The 26,642-nt window shown below is 45.3% G+C and overlaps 1 pseudogene; it reads left to right on the top strand.

Annotated features, from left to right (window-relative positions):
* Window positions 1–26,642, top strand: part of LOC132118932 (serine incorporator 1-like) — a 38,398-nt pseudogene that overhangs the window by 11,402 nt on the left and 354 nt on the right.

The following is a 26,642-nucleotide window of genomic DNA, read 5'->3' as shown; positions in this document are numbered from 1 at the left end:
CGGTCTTTTAAAATGGCAAAATACGGATAGGAGAGCGGGAGGGCAGGTTGGAGAGACTGGCCATCGATGGCGCGGACCTGTTGAAATGCATGTTTTAGTGTCTCATCCTGAGACTGCTCCAGAGGAAAGTCATCACGCTCCGAGAGAATCAGTCTCTCGATTTCATTCGGTTCCCCTGAAGCAGAACCCAGCGGTCCTGGCTCAGTTTCCCCCACCTGTACCCGCGCGGTCTCCTTCCGCGCCTTATTTCCACAAGAGGCATCCGCACATAACGACCCCAATAAAACCGTAAACGTGGGCCAATTCGTTCCCAAAATTATCGGATGCCGGAGGTGGGGACTAACCGCCACCTCCACACTATGCTTTTGTCCCCAGAATTGAATCATAATTGGGACGACCGGATACTCCACCACATCCCCGTGTACGCACCGCACCTTAACCCTCTGGAGTCTAAGGGTATTTTTGGGGCCTGGAGAAGTTTTGTCATGCCCTGACATTTGTGCTTTTTTCAGTTTCTTATAAATATCTAAATGGGTCAAGTCTAATCTCACTGTAATCAGCACAAACTGGGCTGTAATAATATGTGAAATGCATGTATGTACATGATTGTGTTTTTGAGAAAAAAAATATTATGCGTGGTTAGTGAAAAACTAAAAATGTTAAAACACTTGAATAAGGCAAAAAAACACATAAAGAACAATGGTTCCCAGGATTTTTGAGAACTGGAGCTTGTAGCCTAGAATTTTTCTTTCTAAATTATGTGAAAATCATCTTGTTTACTCACTTACAGAAAACAATATATTGATTTAAATTTTCTAAGACACTTTTTGTTGGTAAAAGGCATATGCGAGTAGGCGTCAACTACAATGAATATCATTGTGATTTACACCTGAGAAGACAAAGGCCTGCATAATAAGCTGCATAATGAGCCTCTCAGTCATCTGTGCCACTGAGAGGAAGGAGTTACAAGAAAGAATGTGAGAACAAAATAAATCTATATAATTTTATGTTTGTAGTTTATTTAGAATATATTTAATTATCCCACAACATACTTTAATATCCACTTGGGGGAGCAGTTAAACAGTTTATCAGGAACAATCAAAGCTGACTTTCAAACTAATTGTTTGGCATCCTTACTCCAGTCACACAATCCTTCAGAAATCCTTTTAACAATCTTATTTTCTACAAAAAAAAACAAAAACATTTATTGTTATTATTATTATCATTATTATTAATGTTGAAAAGAGCTGAGAATATTTTTCTGGGTTTTTAGGGGGAATGAATTGAAAGAAAAACATTGTTTTTACATTTGTCTTATTTCTCTCATCGCGAAGCAAACAGTAAAATAAAATCTTGAAGAACAGTCTCTCTGCGTTGTCTTCTGTTATGGGCGTATTCAAGCCGAGCGCTTCAGTTTGAATCTGAATAGAGCGCTCAGCGCGGGGGCGTGGTTGTAACTGTCAAAGGACATGTTTTTTTTGTTGATACGTGTATTAATGTTTTTGTTATAAATTAATGTAAATTTGAGTTCTTTCAATTTAAAACAGTTGTGATGTTTAAAAGTCTATATTTATAATGTATGCCCTTTGAGGTCTTTAAAGTCAGGGGTTCTTTAAGATTTACGTCGAAAACGTGATGTGTCACATGACCCAGTTTAGTTTGGAGCGGGTCTGAGTCATCTTTGGGTCAGAACGAATATGAATGCAGAGAAACGACACGTAGCCTTGTCTGAGAGGGAATTGCTTGATCTGCATGGTTTGAGAGGCGCACACGGTAATTTGCCTTTATAATGTTTATAGTGTTGTTTTATATTACTTTTACGTGTAATGTGATGTGCTATTCATGATGTCGTATTTCTGTTGCAACATTCACGTGTATTTCAACGGACATTGGCTCGTGGCCTTTATGAAGGACTAAGAAACGCATAGTTTGATTATATGTTTTTTATATCTTGTAGTTTTCACGGTGTCTACGGTGTTTACTGAAGAGAGAGATACAAAATAAACTACAAAGACATCTGTATGAAGCATGGCCTTTATTTCATCAGACCAATGCAGCTATAGTGAAAACGTGACGCCATTACAGTCGACAGCTTAAAGAGTGGAACGGCATCGGCTGGATGAGAAGAGGTAACGAGATCGAGGGCGCATCGCGTATAGAAGAGACGTCGGATAAGAAGAGAAAGCACGATCGCGGGACTATCGCGTGGAGAGAGAATGAGTCAGAGACGAGGCTTGCCTGCACGCAGTTATCACTGTCAGGGAAGTACTGTGACCCGACCAGTAGAGGGCGACATTTAACCGCGTGACTACAGCTTCGCGAGTATCCTTTCTACAGGCTTCAGAGAAGAGTGTTTGTTTACTTCATCACTGTTACAAGCAGAAGAGTGCTGCTCTGCAATTAACTGCAGGTTAGACTGTGCTGTTTTTTACATCTTTATGGACATCAAGAGAAGAAGAAAAAAAAAAGTAAAGGAAAATTATTTGTAATTATATTGTTTGATTTTACAGCCTAATTGGTGTATGCTTTATAATTGACTTAATGGTGAATAATTACAATTTTTTTTTGATCTGCGAGTAGTAGTTAAGTAACACTAGTACTTTGCTAAAATTTTACAATGTCAGTTCGTGGAGAAAAATCACAATATGATGAATCAAGTGAACAAACTGAGTCCCTTCATGCAGAGTTGACTAGCTTAACTGAACAGTTACAATTTCAAACTGATGATGCTGAAAGGGAAAGATTAGAGTCACTCATAGCTGATATTCATGCTAAAATACTTCAAATAGCAAAACCTACTGCTTCCACTTCAAAAAGAGATGAACCCAGGAAATCTTCACGAGAGAGAAAATTAACTCCAAAAATGCAAGAGCTTAAGCAGCAAGAAGTTTCTCAGAAGGAGAGTAAATTCTTCAAGTTGTATGAAAGCTGGAAAGAACAAGTAAGAACTACCCGTACCAAACTTAAGGATGAGTGCTCTGACCAAGACTTGGGTGACATGATGGACAGTGTTGAAGGGCTCGAAACTCAAGTAAAAAATGTGTACGAGCTTATACGATCTCAATCAGTACCTTCAACTGAGATTAGAAGAAAAATTGATTCCTGTACAGCAGTAACTACAGATTTGATGGGGCTGATGAAAGTACGTATGAGTGAAGTGGGACAGGAGGAATTTGATGCTAGTGCAGAAGATGCAAGAATTCATATGGTGCTTGACAAAGAGTATGCTAAGTCAATATTTTCAGCTACAAGCTCCAAGTCTACAATTCGTAGTCACCGTTCAAGCTGCTCATCAGAACAGCAAAGCATCTCCGCAAAAAGAGCAGAGTTTGCCGCTCAGTTGGCTGCAAAGCAGGCAGAAATAAAAATGGAGGAGGCTATTGCTGCGCAAAGACAAGAACTTAAAAGATTGGAAAATGAGCGTGATCTTCAAGTAATAGCTGCAAAGCTCAAAGCATATTCTGAAGCTGACTCAGGTGAATCTAATAACGAAGGTAGAATAGCACGCAGTGAGGTAGCTAATTGTCCTCCAGTATCTTTCAAGGAAATGAAAGAGGAACAAATAATCCATTCCGATAGGGAAGCTTCAGTAGTACAAGCCCTACATGACACAATGGTTCTCAGCAGACTTCCTGCACCTGAGCCCTCAGTTTTCTCAGGGGACCCACTTAAGTTCTTAGAGTGGAGAACAAGTTTCAAGGCATTGATAGAACAGCGATGCACAAATTCAGCTGATAAGTTGTTCTATCTACAAAAATATGTCAGTGGTGAGGCACGATCTGTATTGGAAGGAAGCTTCTACAGAAAGGACGATAAAGCCTATGATCAAGCATGGAAAGCTTTGAATTCTCGGTACGGCCATTCATTTGTAGTTCAGCGTGCTTTTAGAGAAAAACTGAATAACTGGCCAAGGATTGGTTCAAGAGAATCAGTTAAACTGAGAGAGTTAAGTGACTTTCTGACTGCTTGCAGCAATGCCATGCCACATATCAAAGGGCTTCAGGTGTTAAATGACTGTGAAGAGAATCGAAAAATGCTACAAAAACTCCCTGATTGGGTGACATCTCGTTGGAATCGCCATGTTACAGTGCAGTTGAGACAAACAGAGGAATACCCTAATTTCAAGGAGTTTGCTGAATTTCTGGCACAAGAAGCAGAAATAGCCTGCAACCCTGTAACATCCTTTCATGCCTTGAAGCTCTCTGAAGAACGGCCATCTAGAGAAGTTAAGCGTTCAAAGGCTAATGCATTCATCACAAATGTGAAAGCATCAGACAATCCAAGTACAGTGCCGAAAACATACAGTGTTGAGAGAAGCAACTCAGTGGTTCCAAACAGACCCAATAAAGTAAGCGCAGCACCTTTATGTTCATACCCAATCACTTGCAGGTGTTGTGGGGAAAGTCACTCCATACACAAATGTCAAACGTTTGCCAGTAAGTCGGTGGAGGACAAGAGAAAGTTCATATTTGACAATAACCTGTGCTTTGGATGTCTTAGGAAAGGACATAATTCAAAGGATTGCAAGAGTAAAGCTACTTGTAGTATATGCAGGAAACATCATCCAACACCACTTCATGAAGACCGTCCGTCTTCTGCAGCACTTTCTCACGTTATGCAAACAGAAGAAAACACATCTTCTCTTTCCTGTTGTGTAGACAGTAGTAACGGTGGGAGCACATCAATGATAGTGCCTGTATGGATTTCTTCAATTGACAATCCTGAAAGAGAGACCTTAGTTTATGCCCTACAAGATACCCAGAGTAGCAACACCTTTGTAGACCAAGAGGTATGTGAGAGGATGGGGGTAGTTTCAGAGCCTGTCAAGTTAAAGCTTACTACAATGATGGGAAAGGATTCTGTCGTTCAAAGTGAAAGAGTTAGTGGGCTCAGAGTTAGAGGGTTTTCCTCTCATGGCCTAATTAATTTGCCACCTTCCTATACCAGAGATTTCATCCCACTTGAACGTTCCCACATTCCTACCTCTGAAACCGCGAGAAGGTGGATGCATCTGAATAAAATAGCACAGGAAATACCAGAGCTGTTGGATTGTAAGGTTGGACTTCTGATTGGTTACGACTGCTCGAGAGCTTTAGCACCTCGACAAGTCATCACAGGAGGTGATAATGAGCCGTATGCCATCAGGACTGACTTGGGTTGGAGTATTGTTGGTAGTTCACAACAGGTTGTAAAGTCGACAGAAGTCACTGGTCTGTGTCATCGTGTATCTGTTAAGGAACTTCCAATACTGACTCCTGTTGCTGTCATCAGAGCCCTTGAATCAGACTTTAAAGATACAAACCCAAAGGAAAAGAGCATATCGCAAGACGATATACAGTTCATGCAACTACTGAATGAAAAAATCCATCAGAATACAGAGGGACACCTGGAGATGCCACTTCCCTTCAAGACACGCCCACAATTACCAGAAAATAAGCGGCTGGCTCTTGTGCGGCTGAAACGTTTGAAAGGAAAATTTGAGAAAAACCCCAAATTCAAGAGTGACTATGTTAAGTTTATGGAAAGTGTCTTTAATGATGGTGATGCGGAGAGAGCTGAACATCAACCCAAGGCAGGAAACGTCTGGTATATTCCTCACCAAGGGGTGTACCACCCTAGAAAGCCAGAGAAGATTAGAGTGATAGAGAGATTGTGTTTGACTGCTCTGCCAAGTATGATGGCACTGCTTTAAATGATCACTTGCTAACTGGACCTGATCTCACTAATGGGCTTACAGGGGTACTCTGCAGGTTTCGCAAACACCCAGTCACAGTTATTTGTGATGTAGAAAGGATGTTCCACAGATTCCATGTGAGCCAGGAAGACAGAGATTACTTGCGGTTCCTGTGGTGGGAAAATGGCGATACAAATTTAGAGCCAAAGGAGTATCGCATGAAAGTCCTTCTTTTCGGGGCAGCATCCTCACCTGGCTGCGCAAATTATGGAATGAAGTACCTTGCATGTCAAAATGAAAGAGAGTATCCTGCAGCAGCCAGTTTCATCAAAAAGAATTTCTATGTTGATGATGGGCTCATTAGTGTAAAAAATGTGGACGCAGCTATCAAACTAATCCAGGAAGCCCGAAATGTGTGTGCAAAAGGAAAATTGCGTTTACACAAGTTCATGTCCAACAACAGAACGGTTTTGGAGGCAATTCCTGTCAGCGAAAGAGCCAGTGAAGTTCAGGATGTGGACCTTGGTTCTGACGAACTCCCAGTTCAGACTGTGCTGGGGGTAAAGTGGAGTATAAATATTGACACCTTTTCCTTTAAAGTTGCCCTGGATGAAAAACCAGCAACACGGCGAGGAATTCTCTCCACTGTGGCTTCTGTGTTTGATCCACTAGGTTTCCTGGCTCCTTTCCTTCTATTAGGTAAAAGGGTATTGCAGGAGATGTGCCAAAAGGGCATTGGATGGGATGAACCTCTGCCTGAAGAGTTAATGCCACAATGGACAAGCTGGCTGAACGAGCTGAAGAACCTGCAAAATCTCCAGATTATGAGATGTTTTGCTCCTGAACATCTAGGGACAGTTCAGAGGATCGAACTCCATCACTTTTCAGATGCGAGTAGTCATGGCTATGGTCAGTGCTCATATATCCGAGTGTTAAGTGAGGACAAAGTGCACTGCTCCTTTGTTATTGGCAAGGCAAGGGTTGCACCCACAAAAGTCGTGACCATACCAAGGCTTGAGTTGACCGCTGCTGTGATCTCTTCAGCAGTTAGTAGCATGTTGAAGGAGGAGCTGGAGCTCAGAATTGATCAAGAATATTTCTGGACAGACTCGAATGTAGTCTTAGGCTACATTAACAATGAAGCACGTAGGTTTCACGTGTTTGTGGCAAATCGAGTTCAAAGAATTCGTGAAACAACTGACCCTGCACAGTGGCACTATATAAACACGGATCAAAACCCAGCGGATCATGCCTCCAGGGGCCTCAAGGTGTCAGATCTGATTCACTCAAATTGGCTAACAGGACCCAAGTTTCTTTGGGAAAAGGATATTATCACACCAAAGACAACTCCAGAGCTGCTTGTTGGTGATCCTGAAATCAGAACCACGCAAGTACTACGAACAAAGGTAGTAGAAGATGAGAATTTTTTGGAGAGGTTTCAGCGGTTTTCCAAATGGCACACAGCATTGAAAGTTGTTGCTCGTATTCAGCAATTAGCAAGATACAAAACCGCTAAACCCATAAATGTTGAAGACATGAGAAAGGCCAGTATCGTGCTTGTAAGATTGGCACAAAAGGATGCCTTCAAAGATGAGATGGGAAAACTGAGTCATGGCAAATTGCCACATTGTCATTCATTGTTCCAACTTGACCCAGTACTGCATGATGGTGTTCTGAGGGTGGGAGGGCGATTGATGAAAGCTTCCTTACCTCTTGACTCGAAACACCCAGCAATCCTCCCGAGAGATAGTTTGGTTACACGTCTTATCTTGGATTACTGCCATGAAAAAACTCAGCACCAAGGCAGAGGACAGACCCTCAATGAATTGAGAGCGAATGGTTATTGGGTTGTTGGCGGCGGCAAAGTTGTGGCAAATCACATTAAGCAATGTGTTACGTGTAGGCGAAATCGCAGGCCAACAGAGATGCAAAAGATGGCAGATCTACCAGCTAGCCGTGTTGATCCCTCTCCACCATTCTCTTATTGTGGGATGGATTGTTTCGGACCATTTTTCATCAAGCAAGGTCGTAAAGAGCATAAGAGATATGGTCTCATAATCACCTGTTTCTCCTCAAGAGCAATCCACATAGAGATGCTGGAAGATCTCACAACTGATGCCTTCATAAATGCCTTGCGGTGTTTTATAGCTATCCGTGGAGCTGTAAGAGAGATCAGATTGGATCAAGGGGCAAATTTTGTTGGGGCGAAAAATGAGCTTACAAAAGCTTTGAAAGAATTGGACAAGGACAGATTGACTGCTTATCTATCCCAGAAGCAATGTGACTTCATAATGAACGTACCTGATGCCAGTCACATGGGAGGGGTTTGGGAAAGGCAGATCAGAACAGTTAGGAGCGTTCTAAGCTGGGTTCTTTCGCAGAGCTCTGGAAGATTGGATGATGCTTCCTTGAGAACTTTCTTCTATGAAGCCATGTCGGTCATTAATAGCCGCCCACTCACCACAGATACAATCAATGATCCCAAGGGTCTAGAGCCACTTACCCCAAACCATTTACTCACCATGAAAACCTCTGTTCCTCTGCCTCCACCAGGGAAATTTGTGCAAGAAGACCTGTACGGAAGAAAAAGGTGGCGCAGAGTACAATATCTGACAGAGCAATTTTGGAGCAGATGGAGGAAGGAATTTCTAACAACCATCCATTCTTGAACGTCCTATTCACAAATTAGTGGTACTTGTAGAAAACAATTAAACCTTATGCAATGGAACTAATCTCTTTACTCCTCTATACAAGTTGAGAGTTTAAAGTATTAAGAGTTTAAATATTTGACTTGATGCCAAGAGTCAGAGAACATTCTATTTAGTTCTGAAATTTTGGTTTGTAAAATTACTAAATTTATTCAAACTTTGCAAGTTTACAAGTTCATCATAAATGATAGTAATTTGGTGGGAGTGTAACTGTCAAAGGACATGTTTTTTTTGTTGATACGTGTATTAATGTTTTTGTTATAAATTAATGTAAATTTGAGTTCTTTCAATTTAAAACAGTTGTGATGTTTAAAAGTCTATATTTATAATGTATGCCCTTTGAGGTCTTTAAAGTCAGGGGTTCTTTAAGATTTACGTCGAAAACGTGATGTGTCACATGACCCAGTTTAGTTTGGAGCGGGTCTGAGTCATCTTTGGGTCAGAACGAATATGAATGCAGAGAAACGACACGTAGCCTTGTCTGAGAGGGAATTGCTTGATCTGCATGGTTTGAGAGGCGCACACGGTAATTTGCCTTTATAATGTTTATAGTGTTGTTTTATATTACTTTTACGTGTAATGTGATGTGCTATTCATGATGTCGTATTTCTGTTGCAACATTCACGTGTATTTCAACGGACATTGGCTCGTGGCCTTTATGAAGGACTAAGAAACGCATAGTTTGATTATAGGTTTTTTATTTCTTGTAGTTTTCACGGTGTCTACGGTGTTTACTGAAGAGAGAGATACAAAATAAACTACAAAGACATCTGTATGAAGCGTGGCCTTTATTTCATCAGACCAATGCAGCTATAGTGGTCACATTAGATATAATGAAGGGAGACTTGAAAAACAGACATCGCGTTTTTTTCATACGGATTACTTTATCACAGAATATCTGTTTTCGGCGGCACTTGTTTAGTTTAAAAATAGACATGTCAAGCTTTCTATAGATATCTCTCTCATGTATTTTCGTTGAGTATTCACGGAGTTACAGTTCATTTAAATGACGTGTTTGTAAAAGAAGATCAGCGCAGACAAAGGCTGCAGACAGCGCACCTTGTTTGTTTTCTTTATTTTATAAGTGCACAAAGTTTTGTTGTTATTATGTCTGTATCCAAAAAAAAGTAGACCCTTTACAGATTCGATTGATGTATTGCTCTTATCTGTACGATTAAAACTGAAAGTGTAATTTAGGTTCTTTTCGGGGTTATCAGGAGAAAATGACTCAAAACGCGTATCCGCGTTAATCGACTCGAAAGGGTTAACCACGCGGCTTGTATCCAATGCCCCCGGTTGAATCAGGCTTTGATGGATCGAGGTGTGGTTGCATCCTGAATCCACCAAGGCCGGATATGTACCCCCCTTGATACTCACAGGTATTTGGTACTCGCAGCCTGACCGGGGGTGACCTGTGGGACGTCCGGGACCCGGATCATCGTCCCCACCTCCATCACTGGAGACCTGTCCACGAAATGCTCCGGGTCCCCGCAACGCCAACAGGCCAGCCCAGACCTACCCGCCGCCCCAGTGGCAGGGAGTGGATTGGAGAACTGGCGCGGAGAGAGTGGAGAAGTCAAAGTCACCTTTATTTATATAGCGCTTTAAACAAAATACATTGCGTCAAAGCAACTGAACAACATTCATTAGGAAAACAGTGTGACAATAATGCAAAAATAATAGTTAAAGGCAGTTCATCATTGAATTCAGTGATGTCATCTCTGTTCAGTTAAATAGTGTCTGTGCATTTATTTGCAATCAAGTCAACGATATCGCTGTAGATGAAGTGTCAACAACTAAGCAAGCCAGAGGCGACAGCGCCAAGGAACCGAAACTCCATCAGTGACAGAATGGAGAAAAAAACCTTGGGAGAAACCAGGCTCAGTTGGGGGGCCAGTTCTCCTCTGACCAGACGAAACCAGTAGTTCAATTCCAGGCTGCAGCAAAGTCAGATTGTGCAGAAGAATCATCTGTTTCCTGTGGTCTTGTCCTGGTGCTCCTCTGAGACAAGGTCTTTACAGGGGATCTGTATCTGGGGCTCTAGTTGGCCTGGTCTCCGCTGTCTTTCAGGGATGTAGAGGTCCTTTCTAGGTGCTGATCCAGCATCTGGTCTGGATACGTACTGGATCCGGGTGACTGCAGTGACCCTCTGATCTGGACACAGACTGGATCTGGTGGCCACGGTGACCTCGGAACAAGAGAGAAACAGACCAATATTAGCGTAGATGCCATTCTTCTAATGATGTAGCAAGTACATAGGGTGTTATGGGAAGTGTTTCCGGTTCCGGTTTACCTAATTAATGCAGCCTAAAAATCCTTTAACGGATTTGGATAATAAAAGCATATTAGTATGTTATGTGTATGCCAGGTTAAAGAGATGGGTCTTTAATCTAGATTTAAACTGCAAGAGTGTGTCTGCCTCCCGAACAATGTTAGGTAGGTTATTCCAGAATTTAGGCACCAAATATGAAAAGGATCTGCTGCCCGCAGTTGATTTTGATATTCTAGGTATTATCAAATTGCCTGAGTTTTGAGAACGTAGCGGACGTAGAGGATTATAATGTAAAAGGAGCTCATTCAAATACTGAGGTGCTAAACCATTCAGGGCTTTATAAGTAATAAGCAATATTTTAAAATCTATACGATGCTTGATAGGGAGCCAGTGCAGTGTTGACAGGACCGGGCTAATATGGTCATACTTCCTGGGTCTAGTAAGAACTCTTGCTGCTGCATTTTGGACTAGCTGTAGTTTGTTTACTAAGCGTGCAGAACAACCACCCAATAAAGCATTACAATAATCTAACCTTGAGGTCATAAATGCATGGATTAACATTTCTGCATTTGACATTGAGAGCATAGGCCGTAATTTAGATATATTTTTGAGATGGAAAAATGCAGTTTTACAAATGCTAGAAACCTGGCTTTCTAAGGAAAGATTGCGATCAAATAGCACACCTAGGTTCCTAACTGATGACGAAGAATTGACAGAGCAACCATCAAGTCTTAGACAGTGTTCTAGGTTATTACAAGCGGAGTTTTTAGGTCCTATAATTAACACCTCTGTTTTTTCAGAATTTAGCAGTAAGAAATTTCTCGTCATTCAGTTTTTTATATCGACTATGCAATCCATTAGTTTTTCAAATTGGTGTGTTTCACCGGGCTGCGAAGAAATATAGAGCTGAGTATCATCAGCATAACAGTGAAAGCTAACACCATGTTTCCTGATGATATCTTCCAAGGGTAACATATAAAGCGTGAAGAGTAGCGGCCTTAGTACTGAGTCTTGAGGTACTCCATACTGCACTTGTGATCGATAGGATACATCTTCATTCACTGCTACGAAATGATGGCGTTCATATAAGTACGATTTAAACCATGCTAATGCACTTCCACTGATGCCAACAAAGTGTTCAAGTCTATGCAAAAGAATGTTGTGGTCAATTGTGTCAAACGCAGCACTAAGATCCAATAAAACTAATAGAGAGATACACCCACGATCAGATGATAAGAGCAGATAATTTGTAACTCTAAGGAGAGCAGTCTCAGTACTATGATACGGTCTAAATCCTGACTGGAAATCCTCACATATACCATTTTTCTCTAAGAAGGAATTTAATTGTGAGGATACCATCTTTTCTAGTATCTTGGACAGAAAAGGGAGATTCGAGATTGGTCTATAATTAACTAGTTATTTGGGGTCAAGTTGTGGTTTTTTGATGAGAGGCTTAATAACAGCCAGTTTGAAGGTTTTGGGGACATATCCTAATGACAATGAGGAGTTAATAATAGTCAGAAGAGGATCTATGACTTCTGGAAGCACCTCTTTTAGGAGCTTAGATGGTATAGGGTCTAACATACATGTTGTTGGTTTAGATGATTTAACAAGTTTGTACAATTCTTCCTCTCCTATAGTAGAGAATGAGTGGAACTGTTCCTCAGGGGGTCTATAGTGCACTGTCTGATGTGATACTGTAGCTGACGGCTGAATGGTTGCAATTTTATCTCTAATAGTATCGATTTTAGAAGTAAAGTAGTTCATAAAGTCATTACTGCTGTGGTGTTGGGAAATGTCAACACTTGTTGAGGCTTTATTTTTCGTTAATTTAGCCACTGTATTGAATAAATACGTGGGGTTATGTTTGTTTTCTTCTAAAAGAGAAGAAAAGTAATCGGATCTAGCAGTTTTTAATGCTTTTCTGTAGGATATGTTACTTTCCCGCCAAGCAATACGAAATACCTCTAGTTTTGTTTTCCTCCAGCTGCGCTCCATTTTTCGGGCTGCTCTCTTTAGGGTGCGAGTATGCTCATTATACCATGGTGTCAAACTGTTTTCCTTAACCTTCCTTAAGCGTAAAGGAGCAACTTTATTTAAAGTGCTAGAAAAGAGAGAGTCCATAGTTTCTGTTACATCATCAAGTTGTTCTGAGGTTTTGGATATGCTAAGGAATTTGGTTACACCAGGAAGATAACTTAAAAAGCAGTCTTTTGTGTTAGAAGTGATGGTTCTTCCATACTTGTAACAAGAAGTAGAATTTACAATTTTGGCTATATGAAGTTTGCACAGAACTAAATAATGATCTGAGATATCATCACTTGGCTGAATAATGTCAACACCATCAACATCAATTCCATGTGACAGTATTAAATCTAGAGTATGATTTCGACAATGAGTAGGTCCTGAAACGTGTTGTCTAACACCAATAGAGTTCAGAATGTCTATAAATGCAGATCCCAATGCATCTTTTTCATTATCAACATGGATATTAAAATCACCAACTATTAAGACTTTATCTGCAGACAGAACTCACTCGGATGTAAAATCTCTCTTTAATAAAGTCTGTATGGTGCCCTGGTGGCCTGTATACAGTAGCCAGTGCAAACATAACAGGGGATTTATCATTAACATTTGTTTCTCTGGATAATGTTATATGAAGCACCATTACTTCAAACGAGTTATACTTGAAGCCTGCCCTCTGAGAAATTCTGAAAACGTTGTTATAAATTGAAGCAACACCTCCACCTTTGCCTTTTAGACGCGGCTCATGTTTATAACAGTAATCTTGGGGGAAACGGAAGCACTGTCCCCTCCGGCAGGCACAAGGGGGGCGGGGCCCTGGGACTCACGAAGTGCCCTGGGTCAAACCCGCCCCACCCCCGGGGCGGGACACGAGGAGGGCCAGGTGGACGGGACCTAGGGAGAGGGACAGGGCGAGAGAGAGAGGGAGGAGAGAGAGAAGGAGAGAGAGAGTTAGTAGCTGGGGGTGCGCCGACCCCTGGGCACGCCACCATGTGGTCCTCCGCCAGATGGATGGCCCATTCGGCCATCTTTTTGGGAAGCCGAGCGATGAACTGCTCCAGCACCACCAGGTCGACGACATGCTCCACGTCGCTTCCCTCGGCTAGTAGCCACGGAGCTGTTGGGCCATCGCGAAGGGCCGACCGGCCTTGCCCAAGTCCAGGGACCGGAAGCACTGGCGATGTTGCTCTGGCGACCGGCCGACCCGCTGGATGATGGCCCTCTTCAGGTCGTTGAGGACCAGGAGGTTCGCCACCGGAAGTTGTTGGGTGGCCACCTGGGCCTCGCCGGAGAGCAGGGGAATGAGGCGCACCGGCCACTGCACGCGGGGCCACCCGCAGGCCTCCGCCGATTTCTCGAACAGTTTCAGGAAAGGCCTCCGGATCGTCCTGGGCCCCCATCTTGTGCAGTGGCAGGTGGAAGGGGGCGGCGGGCGGCCCGGCGGCCTCGGCGCAAACCTCCCGATCAATCCAGCTCCGGAACCTCTCGCGGTCCTCCTGCTGGGCCTGAACGATGGCGTGGAATCGTCTCTCCTGATCGGTCCTCAGGTCCAGCAGGGCCTGGTGTTGTTCGCGGTGCAGGATCGCAAGGGAAGCGATGACGTCCGCAAGCGGCGTGGAGGACGGGCTTTGCATGGCGGTGGCGGCGGTCCTTCTTCCTTCCCGGGTTTCGGCACCAGTGTAGTAAGTTCGTGTGGGCAAGGAAGAGGACAAAGGGGTCGGCTGGACTGCTGACGTATTTATTACACAGAAAATAACTTAAACTTTGCAAACACCAAATGGTGACTTCTATTCTGACACGTTGTCACAGCACTTTCGATTTACTCCTTCCGGTTTCCGTTTCCGGCTTCGCGTCAGCAGTCCGTCTCTCTCTCACTTGCTTCCGTCTCACCTGGCGTTTTATACTCTCTCCACGCCAATTACTGGAACAAGAAACAGGTGATGATAATTTCTGCCCAAACCACTCACTTACCGCTCGTCTCCTGATTCTCTCTCCCGCTGCAGACTTCGCTAAACCATGCCCCCTCTGCCACACTAGTCCTCTGTGATTTTATGAAACAACTGAGACATCTCTATATTTGATTAGGTTCTGGTTTTTCAAGGTTGCAGCCATGATTGCTGTCTCTGTTGCTGCCTTCTATATTCCAGAGGTGCCTTTAACCGGAAGTAAGAATTGAACTGATTTTATAAATGTGATGTGATTGGTTGGCAATAATGTGAAGCTGTATTTCATTTTGTTGTTGTTGTTGTTGTTTTTACATAAATGTCACGAATACAATGTCCAAGTTAAATTATATCAGATATCACTGAAACAGGTGCTAGTTTATTAGAAGTCACTCTTGTTTCTGTGATAGTCTTAGAAACTTTGGATACCTTTCAGTTAAATATTTGCCAATGATGATACCACATGATAAGAATAAAGGTAAAGTGCTTGTGGAAATCATTCATTTGGCAACTGACCCTTTGCTAAGCATCAGCTTGAAGGGCCAGGTCACCCAAAGTTAATAGAAATCATTGTACACTTAATATTAAATTGAGTGTTTATTTCATTCAAATTTAATCGTTTAATCCAAACAGTCACTTTATGTACATTTGAGCTTCCGTTTACCATATGTGTGTTAATCAATGTTTATAAGCTCAAATTAATTATGTTCTTCTTATAAAGTGATTGTGTCTCTTCAGAGGACTTGGATTAAACCACTTGATACATATGGAATACTCACTATGTATAATCCCTATGTATTTTCATACTTTTTAAAGAATGATAAACAAATTTGGTTGCATGGGTTTTCAGTGGACGGACAACAATGTTTGTGTTCTGAAGATGAACATAAACCATTGACATTAGGGTAAGAATATGATGACAGAGCTTTCATTTTTGGGTGAACTATTTTTTGAGCAGTTTGTACTTGGCAGAGGATTTTTTAAATTTTTTTTATTTAGTGTATTATTATTATTAATGTAATAACTTATTGGCATTGTTTATGCATCACCTCTAGTGGCATTGTTCTTTATCATTTAGTTCAGTTGAATGGGCAAAGGAAACACAAACAGTGTTTTTTGCATGTTTATGGAGGTCTCCATTAATCATATGTTCTTTTTTACTTCATGCCCAGCTCAATTTGGGTCTGCAAAAAATCTAAGTTCATTTACGTCTTTTTCTTTAGTGTGGTTTATTGTGGGAAGCTGTGGAGCATTTTGCTTTATTCTGATTCAGCTGTTTTTGCTTATTGACTTTGCCCACTCATGGAACGAATCCTGGGTTGAAAAAATGGAAAGAGAAAATAGAAAGAGGTGGTATATAGGTAAGTAAATATGTTACATGTGTAAACCTATTTGTCGTAATATGTGTATTAAGTAATTGGACACTCCTTCCTTCTAGCCTTGCTGTCGGTAACAGCAGTGAACTATATTCTGTCCTTCACGGCTGCAGTTCTCTGCTATTACATCTACACTCAGCCAGAAGGATGCGTGCTTAACAAGTTCTTCATCAGCTTCAACATGTTATTATGTGTCATAGCCTCTGCTCTGTCTGTACTGCCCCAGAATTCAGGTATTCGCTAGTCTGTACCTGCCATGTAAATGGTTTCATTTGTAATGACATCTTATGTATATTTCATGTTTAACGCCATGCAAAGCCTGTCCTCCACGCCGCTTGCGGATATCATCGCCTCCCTCGCGGTCCTGCACCGCGAACAACACCAGGCCCTGCTGGACCTGAGGACCGATCAGGAGAGGCGCTTCCAAGCCATCGTTCAGGCCCAGCAGGAGGACCGCGAGAGGTTCCGGAGCTGGATTGATCGGGAGGTTCGCGCCGAGGCCACCGGGCCGCCCGCCGCCCCCATGCACCTGCCACTACACAAGATGGGGCCCCAGGACGATCCGGAGGCCTTCCTGGAGCTCTTCGAAAAGTCGGCGGAGGCCTGCGGGTGGCCCCGCGAGCAGTGGCCGGTGCGCCTCATTCCCCTGCTCTCCGGCGAGGCCCAGGTGGCCGCGCAACAACTTCCGGTGGCGAACCTCCTGGTCTTCGGCGACATGAGGAGGGCCATCATCCAGCGGGTCGGCCGGTCGCCCGAAATACATCGCCATCACATCGTGATGACTTTCCTCTGGAGCAGTCTCAGGATGAGACATTAAAGCATGCATTTCAACAGGTCCGCTCCATCGATGGCCAGCCTCTCCAACCTGCCCTCCCGCTCACCTATCCGTATTTTGCCATTTTAAAAGACCGGTTGTATCGAGTGACCCAAGACGCTCGGACAAAAGTGAATACAACCCAATTGTTAATTCCGAAGGAAAATGCTTTTCCATGCAGCTCATTCTAACCCTATGGCGGGCCATTTGGGACAGGCAGCAACACTAAATTGCCTCATGACCCGTTTCTTTTGGCCGGGCATTCATGACAACGTGCGCAGGTGGTGCGCGTCTTGTCCGGAATGTCAGTTGGTGAACCCACCAGCCGCCCCAAAAGTGCCTTTGCGCCCTATTCCCTTAATGCAGGTCCCCTTCGAGAGAATTGGTATGGACCTCATCGGGCCATTAGAGCAATCGGCACGAGGACATTGCTTTGCATTAGTCATAGTTGATTATGCAACACGATATCCTGAAGCGGTGGCCCTCCGCAACATTTCCGCTAAAAGTGTTGCGGATGCCCTGTTTCGTCTTATCTCCCGGGTGGAGGTTCCAAAAGAAATCCTCACCAATCAGGGCACGGCGTTTATGTCACGTACGCTACGCGAACTGTATGGATTGTTGGGCATTAAATCGATTCGAACTAGCGTCTATCACCCACAAACCGACGGCCTGGTCGAACGATTTAATCGCACTCTTAAATCCATGATCCGTAAGTTTGTTCAGGAAGACACCAAAAATTGGGATAGGTGGCTAGAACCCTTGTTATTCGCTGTGCGAGAGGTCCCTCAAGCCTTCACGGGGTTTTCCCCCTTCGAGCTTCTCTATGGACGCCAGCCCCGGGGGGTGCTCGACGTACTGAGAGAAAATTGGGAGGAGGGACCATCTCAGGGCAAAAACGAAATTCAGTATGTGCTGGACTTGAGAACAAAACTCCACACATTGGGGCGGCTATCAATGGAGAATTTGTTACAAGCCCAGGACCGCCAGAGCCAGCTGTATAACAGGGGAACTAGGTTACGCAAATTTGCACCGGGAGAGAAAGTACTTGTATTACTCCCAACGTCGAGCTCTAAATTAATGGCTAAGTGGCAGGGACCGTTTGAGGTCGCACGAAAAGTCGGAGATCTAGATTATGAGGTAATACGGTCCGATAGGAACGGGTCCCGTCAGATCTACCACCTCAACCTCCTTAAAAAATGGAATGAGGCAGAATCAGTGATGTTGGCAACGGTGATTGGGGGGGAGGATGATCTCGGTCCAGAGGCAAATATCAAACCTCAATCCCTCGCCCTGGCTCCAGGTGGAGATCACCTCTCGCCGTCCCAACTCACTGATTTAACGAAAGTACAGGCAGAGTTTGCCGACGTCTTCTCGCCCCTACCGGGCCGTACTAACCTGATTCAGCACCATATCGAGACCGAGCCGGGCGTGGTAGTTCGCAGCCGGCCGTATCGCTTACCTGAGCACAAGAAAAAAGTAGTTCAGGCTGAATTAGGCGCTATGCTTGACATAGGGGTAATAGAAGAATCCAACAGTAACTGGGCGAGCCTGATAGTTTTAGTTCCGAAAACGGACGGCTCAGTCCGGTTCTGTGTGGATTATCGCAAGGTGAATGCTGTGTCGAAATTAGACGCGTATCCAATGCCGCGGGTTGATGAGTTGCTTGATCGGGTAGGCACGGCTCGTTTTTATTCGACATTGGACTTAACAAAGGGCTATTGGCAGATCCCCTTGTCTCCATTATCCAGAGAAAAGACAGCTTTTACAACGCCGTTTGGTTTACACCAATTTGTTACCCTTCCGTTTGGCTTGTTCGGGGCACCTGCTACCTTTCAGCGCCTCATGGATAAGATTCCGCGGTCCCATGCTGCATATGCGGTTGCCTACCTGGATGATATCATTATATTTAGTAATGATTGGCAGCGGCATATGCAGCATCTGAGGGCTGTCCTGAGGTCGCTGAGGGGGGCGGGGCTCACGGCCAACCCAAAGAAGTGTGCGATTGGGCGTGTGGAAGTAAGGTATCTGGGCTTCCACTTGGGGCATGGACAGGTGCGTCCCCAAATTGATAAGACAGCCGCTATTGCGACCTGCCCACGTCCCAAGACCAAAAAGGAGATAAGGCAGTTCTTGGGGCTGGCGGGATATTATAGACGGTTTATTCCTAATTATTCGGACCTCACCAGCCTTTTGACTGACCTTACTAAAAAGGAGGTGCCAGGTACGGTCCAGTGGACGGAGCCGTGTCAGCAGGCCTTTACCCAGGTCAAGGCTGCTCTGTGTGGCGGGCCGTTGTTACACTCTCCTGATTTTTCTCTCCCTTTTCTGTTGCAGACAGACGCGTCGGACCGGGGGCTGGGTGCAGTCCTGTCCCAGGAGATAGAGGGGGAGGAACGGCCAGTGCTGTACATTAGCCGGAAGCTCTCGAAGAGAGAGGCTAAGTACAGCACTATAGAGAAAGAATGCCTTGCCATCAGATGGGCCGTCCTCACCCTCCGCTATTATCTCCTGGGATGGGAGTTCACCCTCTGTTCGGACCACGCTCCGCTGCAGTGGCTCCACCGCATGAAGGATACCAACGCGCGGATCACTCGTTGGTATCTAGCTCTTCAGCCTTTTAAGTTCAAGGTGATCCACAGGCCGGGTGTTCAGATGGCGGTGGCCGACTTCCTCTCCAGGAATGGGGGGGGGGGGCTGCAGGCCTGAGACGGGCGGTGGGGGTATGTGGCAGGGGGGGGCGTGGTTTAGCGAAGTCTGCAGCGGGAGAGAGAATCAGGAGACGAGCGGTAAGTGAGTAGTTTGGCAAAAATTATCATCACCTGTTTCTTGTTCCAGTAATTGGCGTGGAGAGAGTATAAAACGCCAGGAGAGACGGAAGCAAGCGAGAGAGAGACGGACTGCTGACCCGAGCTGGAAACAGAAACCGGAAGGAGTAAACCGAAAGTGTTGTGCGAACGTGTCAGAATAAAATTCACCATTGGGTGTCTGTGAACTTTTAGTTATTTTCGTTTAATAAATTCGTCAGCAGTCCAGCCGACCCCTTTGTCCTCTTCCTTTCCACCTACGAACATACTACAGTGTTCATCCCACATCTCCAGACCGCACATCCAACCCGAGTCTGATCAGCATCTTCCAGCAGATCACGTCCTCCACAGTCGCCCCACTGGAGGTCGAGAACCAGATGGTTGTCATCATTGTAGACACAGAGGAAACTGTGCCCTCTGCCCCGTATTTGCAGTGGTGGGACGCTCAGAGCATCATTGGACTGGCCATATTTGTTCTCTGCATTTTGTATTCAAGGTATAGTGTTTTTAATGTGTTAAAATTAATCATTTTCAGGTTTTCTCTTATGGCCACTTACGGTGAGGTTGGCAACTGCTCCATGGGTCTTAAACGTCATTCAAGATTCAAGATTTTTATTTGTCACATACAAAATTATATATAGCATATATAACCAGCAGTGAAATGTGAGTCAGGTCCGCTCCATGGACAGTGCAATTATTAAAGAAAACGTCTCAGGTTACGAATGTAACCATGGTTCCCTGAGAGGGAACGAGACACTGCGTCCTCTGAGGGGACACTATGGGGAACACCTCGTCGTGACCCGTGTCTGAAGCATACTTTGAAAAACGCCAACGTGTTGGCCGGCGACAGCCTCTGACGTCACTACCAGCGCGACTATAAATACGCGCCCGTAGGACCCGTCACTATCTTCTTCGTGAAGCTTGCGTCCGAAGCATGGCAGGGAGCTAGAGGACGCAGTGTCTCGTTCCCTCTCAGGGAACCATGGTTACATTCGTAACCTGAGACGTTCCCTTTCAAGGGAACTTCGAACTGCGTCCTCTGAGGGGACACTATGGGGAACAGTATACCCACGCCGCCATGCTGAGGGGAGTGCAGACCAGAATCATGACAAACACTAAGTACCAACCCTACCGCTTTTCTCTTCACCGGGAGTCGCCCCTGGGACGGTCTGACGGCTGCCTTATGACATTATCCCTTACGGCCAAAGGCCTAAGCTACATACCCAACTTATCCTGTAGGGCCTTGGCCCGGGGTAGAGCTAAAGGCTTGGAATCACGGAGATTCCTTTAAAGGGATACGGCTAAGAGCCTGGCACTTTCCTCTACCAAGTCTTTGCCTGTCACACAGGGGCTACTGCTAGCTTTCGCAAAAACCTGCCGAAAGGGCTGTCCCTACAGCACTCTAGTAGCGGCGCCCTGTTCTAGATAGGTATCCGAGGATACCTAGGTGGAGTGGTGCCCAAGATGAACGGGGCTTAAACCAACTCAAGAAAAGGGCACGAAGCAGCAGCGCGAAGCCCTTACCATCTAGGGATTTTAGAAAGAACGCAGAGACTAGCGTGCGAACTTACCACAATGTGGATTTTAGAAAGTGCGCAAAGACTCCCGTGCACACTTACCATAACATGGATTTAAAATACTGTTCTAAGGAGGGGTTCTCGTGGGACTCTGTCAGAGCAGCTCGTAGAAGAATGGCCCGGGAGCAGAGCAATTGGAGGCCTCAGCCCCTGCCTCAGCAGGATGCCTGCTCTCACAGAGCGTCTCAAACAGTATGTGGTACTGGAGCGCTCTGAAGAACCGGGAATCAGTCTCCCAAGAGAGGAAGACTCCGAGCTCCGAGCAGCATGCTCATAGGTGACCCTTTCAGAAAAGGGGGGTGCTGCTGAACTACCCGAGAATTGCCCACACAGCCCCCCCAAGTTGAGGGGGCTTGGGGTGTACAATAAGTACACACCGGTTGGATGAAGCCCAAGGAACACCGGGGCGAATCATCCCGAGAAAGGGAACGAAGTGGAGCGCGTAACCCTTACCATACAGGATTTTAGAAAGTGCGCAGAGTCTTGCGTGCACACTTACCACTTTACGTGGATTTCAGAAAGTGCGCAGAGTCTTGCGTGCACACTTACCACTTTACGTGGATTTGAGAAAGTACACAGGCAAGCGTGTGTACTGAAAGGTTACCTGACAACCACAGTATGTGGGAGCTCACATTCAGAGAGGCCTGTGAAGCCTGCTACCTGATAACCACAATATGTGGGAGTTCATCTACAGAGAGGCCTAGAGAGGCTTACTATCTGTTACCAGATAACCACCTCAGTGGAAACTGAAAGCAATATGGAACTCAACTCCAGGGAGGCTTGGTGAGGCCTACCACCTGACATCCACAAATCGGGGGAGCTCGTATTTTCTTTATGAAACGCACAGTATGTGGGAGCTAAATCTCCAGGGAGGCCTGGTGAGGCCTACCACCTGGCAACCACAGTATGTGGGAGCTCGTCTTCAGAGAGACCTGATGAAGCCTACTATCTGAAAACCACAATGTGCTATTTAGTGGAACGCACAATATGTGGGAGCTAAATCTCCAGGGAGGCCTGGTGAGGCCTACCACCTGGCAACCACAGTATGTGGGAGCTCGTCTTCAGAGAGACCTGATGAAGCCTACTATCTGAAAACCACAATGTGCTATTTAGTGGAACGCACAATATGTGGGAGCTAAATCTCCAGGGAGGCCTGGTGAGGCCTACTACCTGGCAACCACAGTATGTGGGAGCTCGTCTTCAGAGAGACCTGGTGAAGCCTACTATCTGAAAAAAGCCACAACATGCTATTCCGTGGAAACGCATAGTATGTGGGAGCTAAATCTCCAGGGAGGCCTGGTGAGGCCTACTACCTGGCGACCACCGAACGTGGGAGCTCACCTTCAGAGAGACCTGGTGAAGCCTACTATCTGAAAACCACAATATGCTATTTAGTGGAGACGCACAGTATGTGGGAGCCAAATCTCCAGGGAGACCACCCAGCCCCTCATGTTGAGGGAAGCGATGCTTGAGGTGCATAACAAATACACACTGGTTGGATGAAGCCCAAGGAACACCGGGGGCGAATCATCCCAAGAAAGGGAACGAAGCGGAGCGCGTAACCCTTACCATACAGGATTTTAGAAAGTGCGCAGAGTCTTGCGTGCACACTTACCACTTTATGTGGATTTCAGAAAGTGCGCAGAGTCTTGCGTGCACACTTACCACTTATGTGGCTTTGAGAAAGTACACAGGCAAGCGTGTGTACAGAGAGGTTCCCAAGCATCGCAGAGGCGCTGGATCGCACGGGAGCGGTGAGCTCCAACCCTCTTTTCTAGGCGAGGGGAGCATCACCTCGCCAGGCGGCCCCTCAGAGGACGCAGTTCGAAGTTCCCTTGAAAGGGAACGTCTCAGGTTACGAATGTAACCATGGTTCCCTGAGAGGGAACGAGACACTGCGTCCTCTAGCCGGACATCTATGGAATTCCCTGCAGTGCTGTGCCAATTCTTTGGCCACCTAGCTACTGTAAGGAAACTCACAGAGATTGTTAGTAGACATATAACCACCAGCAACATAACGTCCATAAACAGGTAGAGCAAGGGTTACCTACTCACCCACCCTCCTGTACTGGAGTCCCGCTGCGGGGCGCCCCCTTCTGGTCCAGACCGTCAGTAAGGCGGTTGCTATGAACATAGAACCAACCAAAACATCATAGGTCCAGAAGGAGACTGTTATGTGAGAGACCGTCCACCTAACCTCGATCAGGTGGAAGCTGGTGGCTACAGGGGAATTAGGCAGGGGAGGACAAAAAACAGAGGTTAAAAACAGAGGTTAAAAACATCCGGAGCTACTAGGTCATACTACCGCTCTGACCCGGGCGAGGACGCTGCCTCGTCCGAATCACGTCCCTCAGACCCTGCTTACCGCTCCGTGACCCGCGGTTCCTCTTGCCCCTGCCCTTAGGCGGGGGAGGAGCGCGAGCCGCAACACTAGCCTTCTGCGCCCCTCTACGACCCTCAGATCGAGATGAGCCAGGACCCCTGAGTTGCTCGGGCTCGGACCTGGACCTTCGTGGAATGAAGGATTTAAAGGCCGCTGAGCGCGCCCTTGCCTCCCTGAACTTCCCGACCACCATCTCGATGGAGGTACCAAAAAGCTCAGAAGGCGAGACCGGAGCATCGAGAAGAAACCCCCTTTCTTCCTTCCCGATGTCAGCCAGGTTCACCCATAGATGTCTCTCCGTCACCACCATGGCCGCCATAGACCTGCCCATGGCGGAGGCGGCCTGCTTGGTAGCTCGGAGAGAGAGGTCTGTGGTGCGGCGCAGCTCGGCTACCTGGTCAGGTGAAAGGCCCTCACCTGTATCCAGGTCCTTCAGCAGGTCAGCCTGGTAGGCCTGGAGCACCGCCATCGTGTGCAGTGAAGCCACAGCCTGACCGGCTGCCGCGTATGACCTGCCATTTAAGCGGGATGTATCTTGGAGGGGCTTAGATGGCAAAGCGGGAGATTTAAGAGAGGATGTTTGCCCCACAGAGAGATAGCAAGCCAGCGTCTCTTCTACAGGGGGCATCCTCTCATAGCCGTTCTCATGCAAGCCCTCGATATTAGCATAGCTCGTATGCTGAAACCGGTGGATGCGAGAGGAAAACGGCCTCTTCCATTCCTTTTCGACTTCTGCATGCAAGTCAGGCAAGAATGGAAGGCTCACCTGGGCTGGAGGGCTATGGTCAGACAAGTACCGCTCAGCAAGGCGACCTCGTGGCGCCACCTTGCTGGCACGCTTCCATGGCAAATCTAATTTTGCCGTGGCGCGATCCATAACCTCTAACAGCTCCTCATACGCGGGACAGGAGGATTGAGAAGGCTCAGCCTCAGCTTCTTCACCACTCTCAGACATCTCCTGCTCTTCCTGGGTAGAACCCAGCAGAGCACTAACTTCAGTGTCAGAATGGGTTAATGATACCACATCTGCCTCCCGAAGTTCGCTCTCGTTCGCCGCCAGAGAGTGTGAAAAGGAAGGTCCCTCTCTACACTCCTCAGCGAGATCCATTTGTGATCCCCACGAGCTCATTCTCCTCCGTGCCTCGGCAACGGCGGGACCTGAGCCGCGGGATCCAGATGGCTGTCCCTCTTTCCTCGAAAAGAGAGACAAACGAGAGTGGAGCTTTCTCAGAGAGAAACGCTCGCAGTGCACGCAGACCGCCCCCTCAAGGACATCGCGCGCGTGCTCTTCGCCCAAACAAGAGACGCAAAGAGTGTGCGTGTCATCGGGTGTCAGATAACGCTGACACGGATGCACACACTGTCTAAACGCCTTGCTAGTGGAAGCCATGATGAAAACAGTAATAGATCGCTCTTACCGTTTTGGTCGTTTCTCAGATGCACGCTTCAAACAAAACAGTCAACTGAAGACGAAGAAGATAGTGACGGGTCCTACGGGCGCGTATTTATAGTCGCGCTGGTAGTGACGTCAGAGGCTGTCGCCGGCCAACACGTTGGCGTTTTTCAAAGTATGCTTCAGACACGGGTCACGACGAGGTGTTCCCCATAGTGTCCCCTCAGAGGACGCAGTTCGAAGTTCCCTTGAAAGGGAACAACACAGATGAAAATATACATAAATATAGCTATGTAAGAATGAAATAAAAGTAAACAATACAAATATAAGAATAAAATATAAAAAAGATGTATATTGTAGAATTAAATATAGAACGCAAAATAATGTGCATTAAAGTAAACTGTAGTCTTAAATATTAAGATACACAGGAATGTACAAGAAGCAAATGTGCAAACAGGGTGACACTGTCAGTGTGTCTATGTGAGGTAGTGAATGATGAATATCTTACTGATAAAGTGAATATTAAGTGGAGACATGAAGATGTTAAGAGGCTGGTTTTGAGTTTAGGAGCCTGATGGCCTGGGTGAAGAAACTCCTCCTGAGTCTCTCGGTTTTTGCCATCAGGCTACGGAAGTGCTTACCAGATAACATTATGTGAATGTGGTGAAAACAGTGGCATCAAGGTCTTTGGAGATGTGCTCATAGCCTTGAGATCGTCCATGCTTGGGTATTATCTTGAGCCTCAGTTTTTTTTTCTTATTTTGTCTGTAAACACAGTGACACAATTCTAAATGGGTGAAAATTTGATTTTTGTACTGTAGCTAACAAGTGTACTGTAAAAAGATTTGCTTCAAATCTAATTATTTGTAACTACTTCTAGAAGGTGCCGATAATATTGTTTGTATTCATTAATTAATTAATTCAGCTACACAGAAAATTATAATATATATTTTTATTTTTTTTACTCCACTTTCTGGAGTAACTTGTGGATTATTTGAAAAAAAGTAACTGCCAGAAAACTCTGGACACATCTGAATAAATGCACATTATTTACCTATTTACTTTTACCTTACCTTTTTTTTTTTTTTTAAATGGATAAGTTGGATAATTGATGAGTTGGACCAGATAACCAACTAATTTGAAGCATGCATGGTAATGTTCCAAGTTTTTGATGTAGTTTTAAAAGATTAATAAACATTGTTGAAGACATTATGTTGAACACAACATTAGTATCCAGATGAGCCATACTAGAGTTCTAATGCTTATGCCATAAAAAGCTTCCTTTTTTCTTCTTCACAGTATACGCTCTTCCAATACCAGTCAAGTTAATAAACTAACCCTAGCAGCTAAAGATAGCACAGTTGTGGATGAAAGCTTTACAGTAAGTAAGTCCTGAGACAGCAGAAGAGGTCACAGCACCGATTGAGGAGGACAATGAAAGAGACACTGTTCAGTACAGCTACGCTTTCTTTCACTTCATGCTGTTCCTGGCGTCTCTTTACATCATGATGACTCTCACCAACTAGTACAGGTTTGTGCATTTCCCAGTGATCTCTGAAGTACGATGTAGCATTCTTGAACAATCTGAATAGAAAAGTAGAAACACAGACAACAGCAGGCACTGTATATAAGTATTTGCTGAATTATATAATTGATTTTTATTGTTAAACCAG

Source organism: Carassius carassius, chromosome 38 (genome assembly GCF_963082965.1).
Source record: "Carassius carassius chromosome 38, fCarCar2.1, whole genome shotgun sequence".
NCBI classification, from domain to species: Eukaryota; Metazoa; Chordata; class Actinopteri; order Cypriniformes; family Cyprinidae; genus Carassius; species Carassius carassius.
Note: the sequence above shows the minus strand (reverse complement) of the source record. Positions and strands in the feature narration are given on the sequence as shown.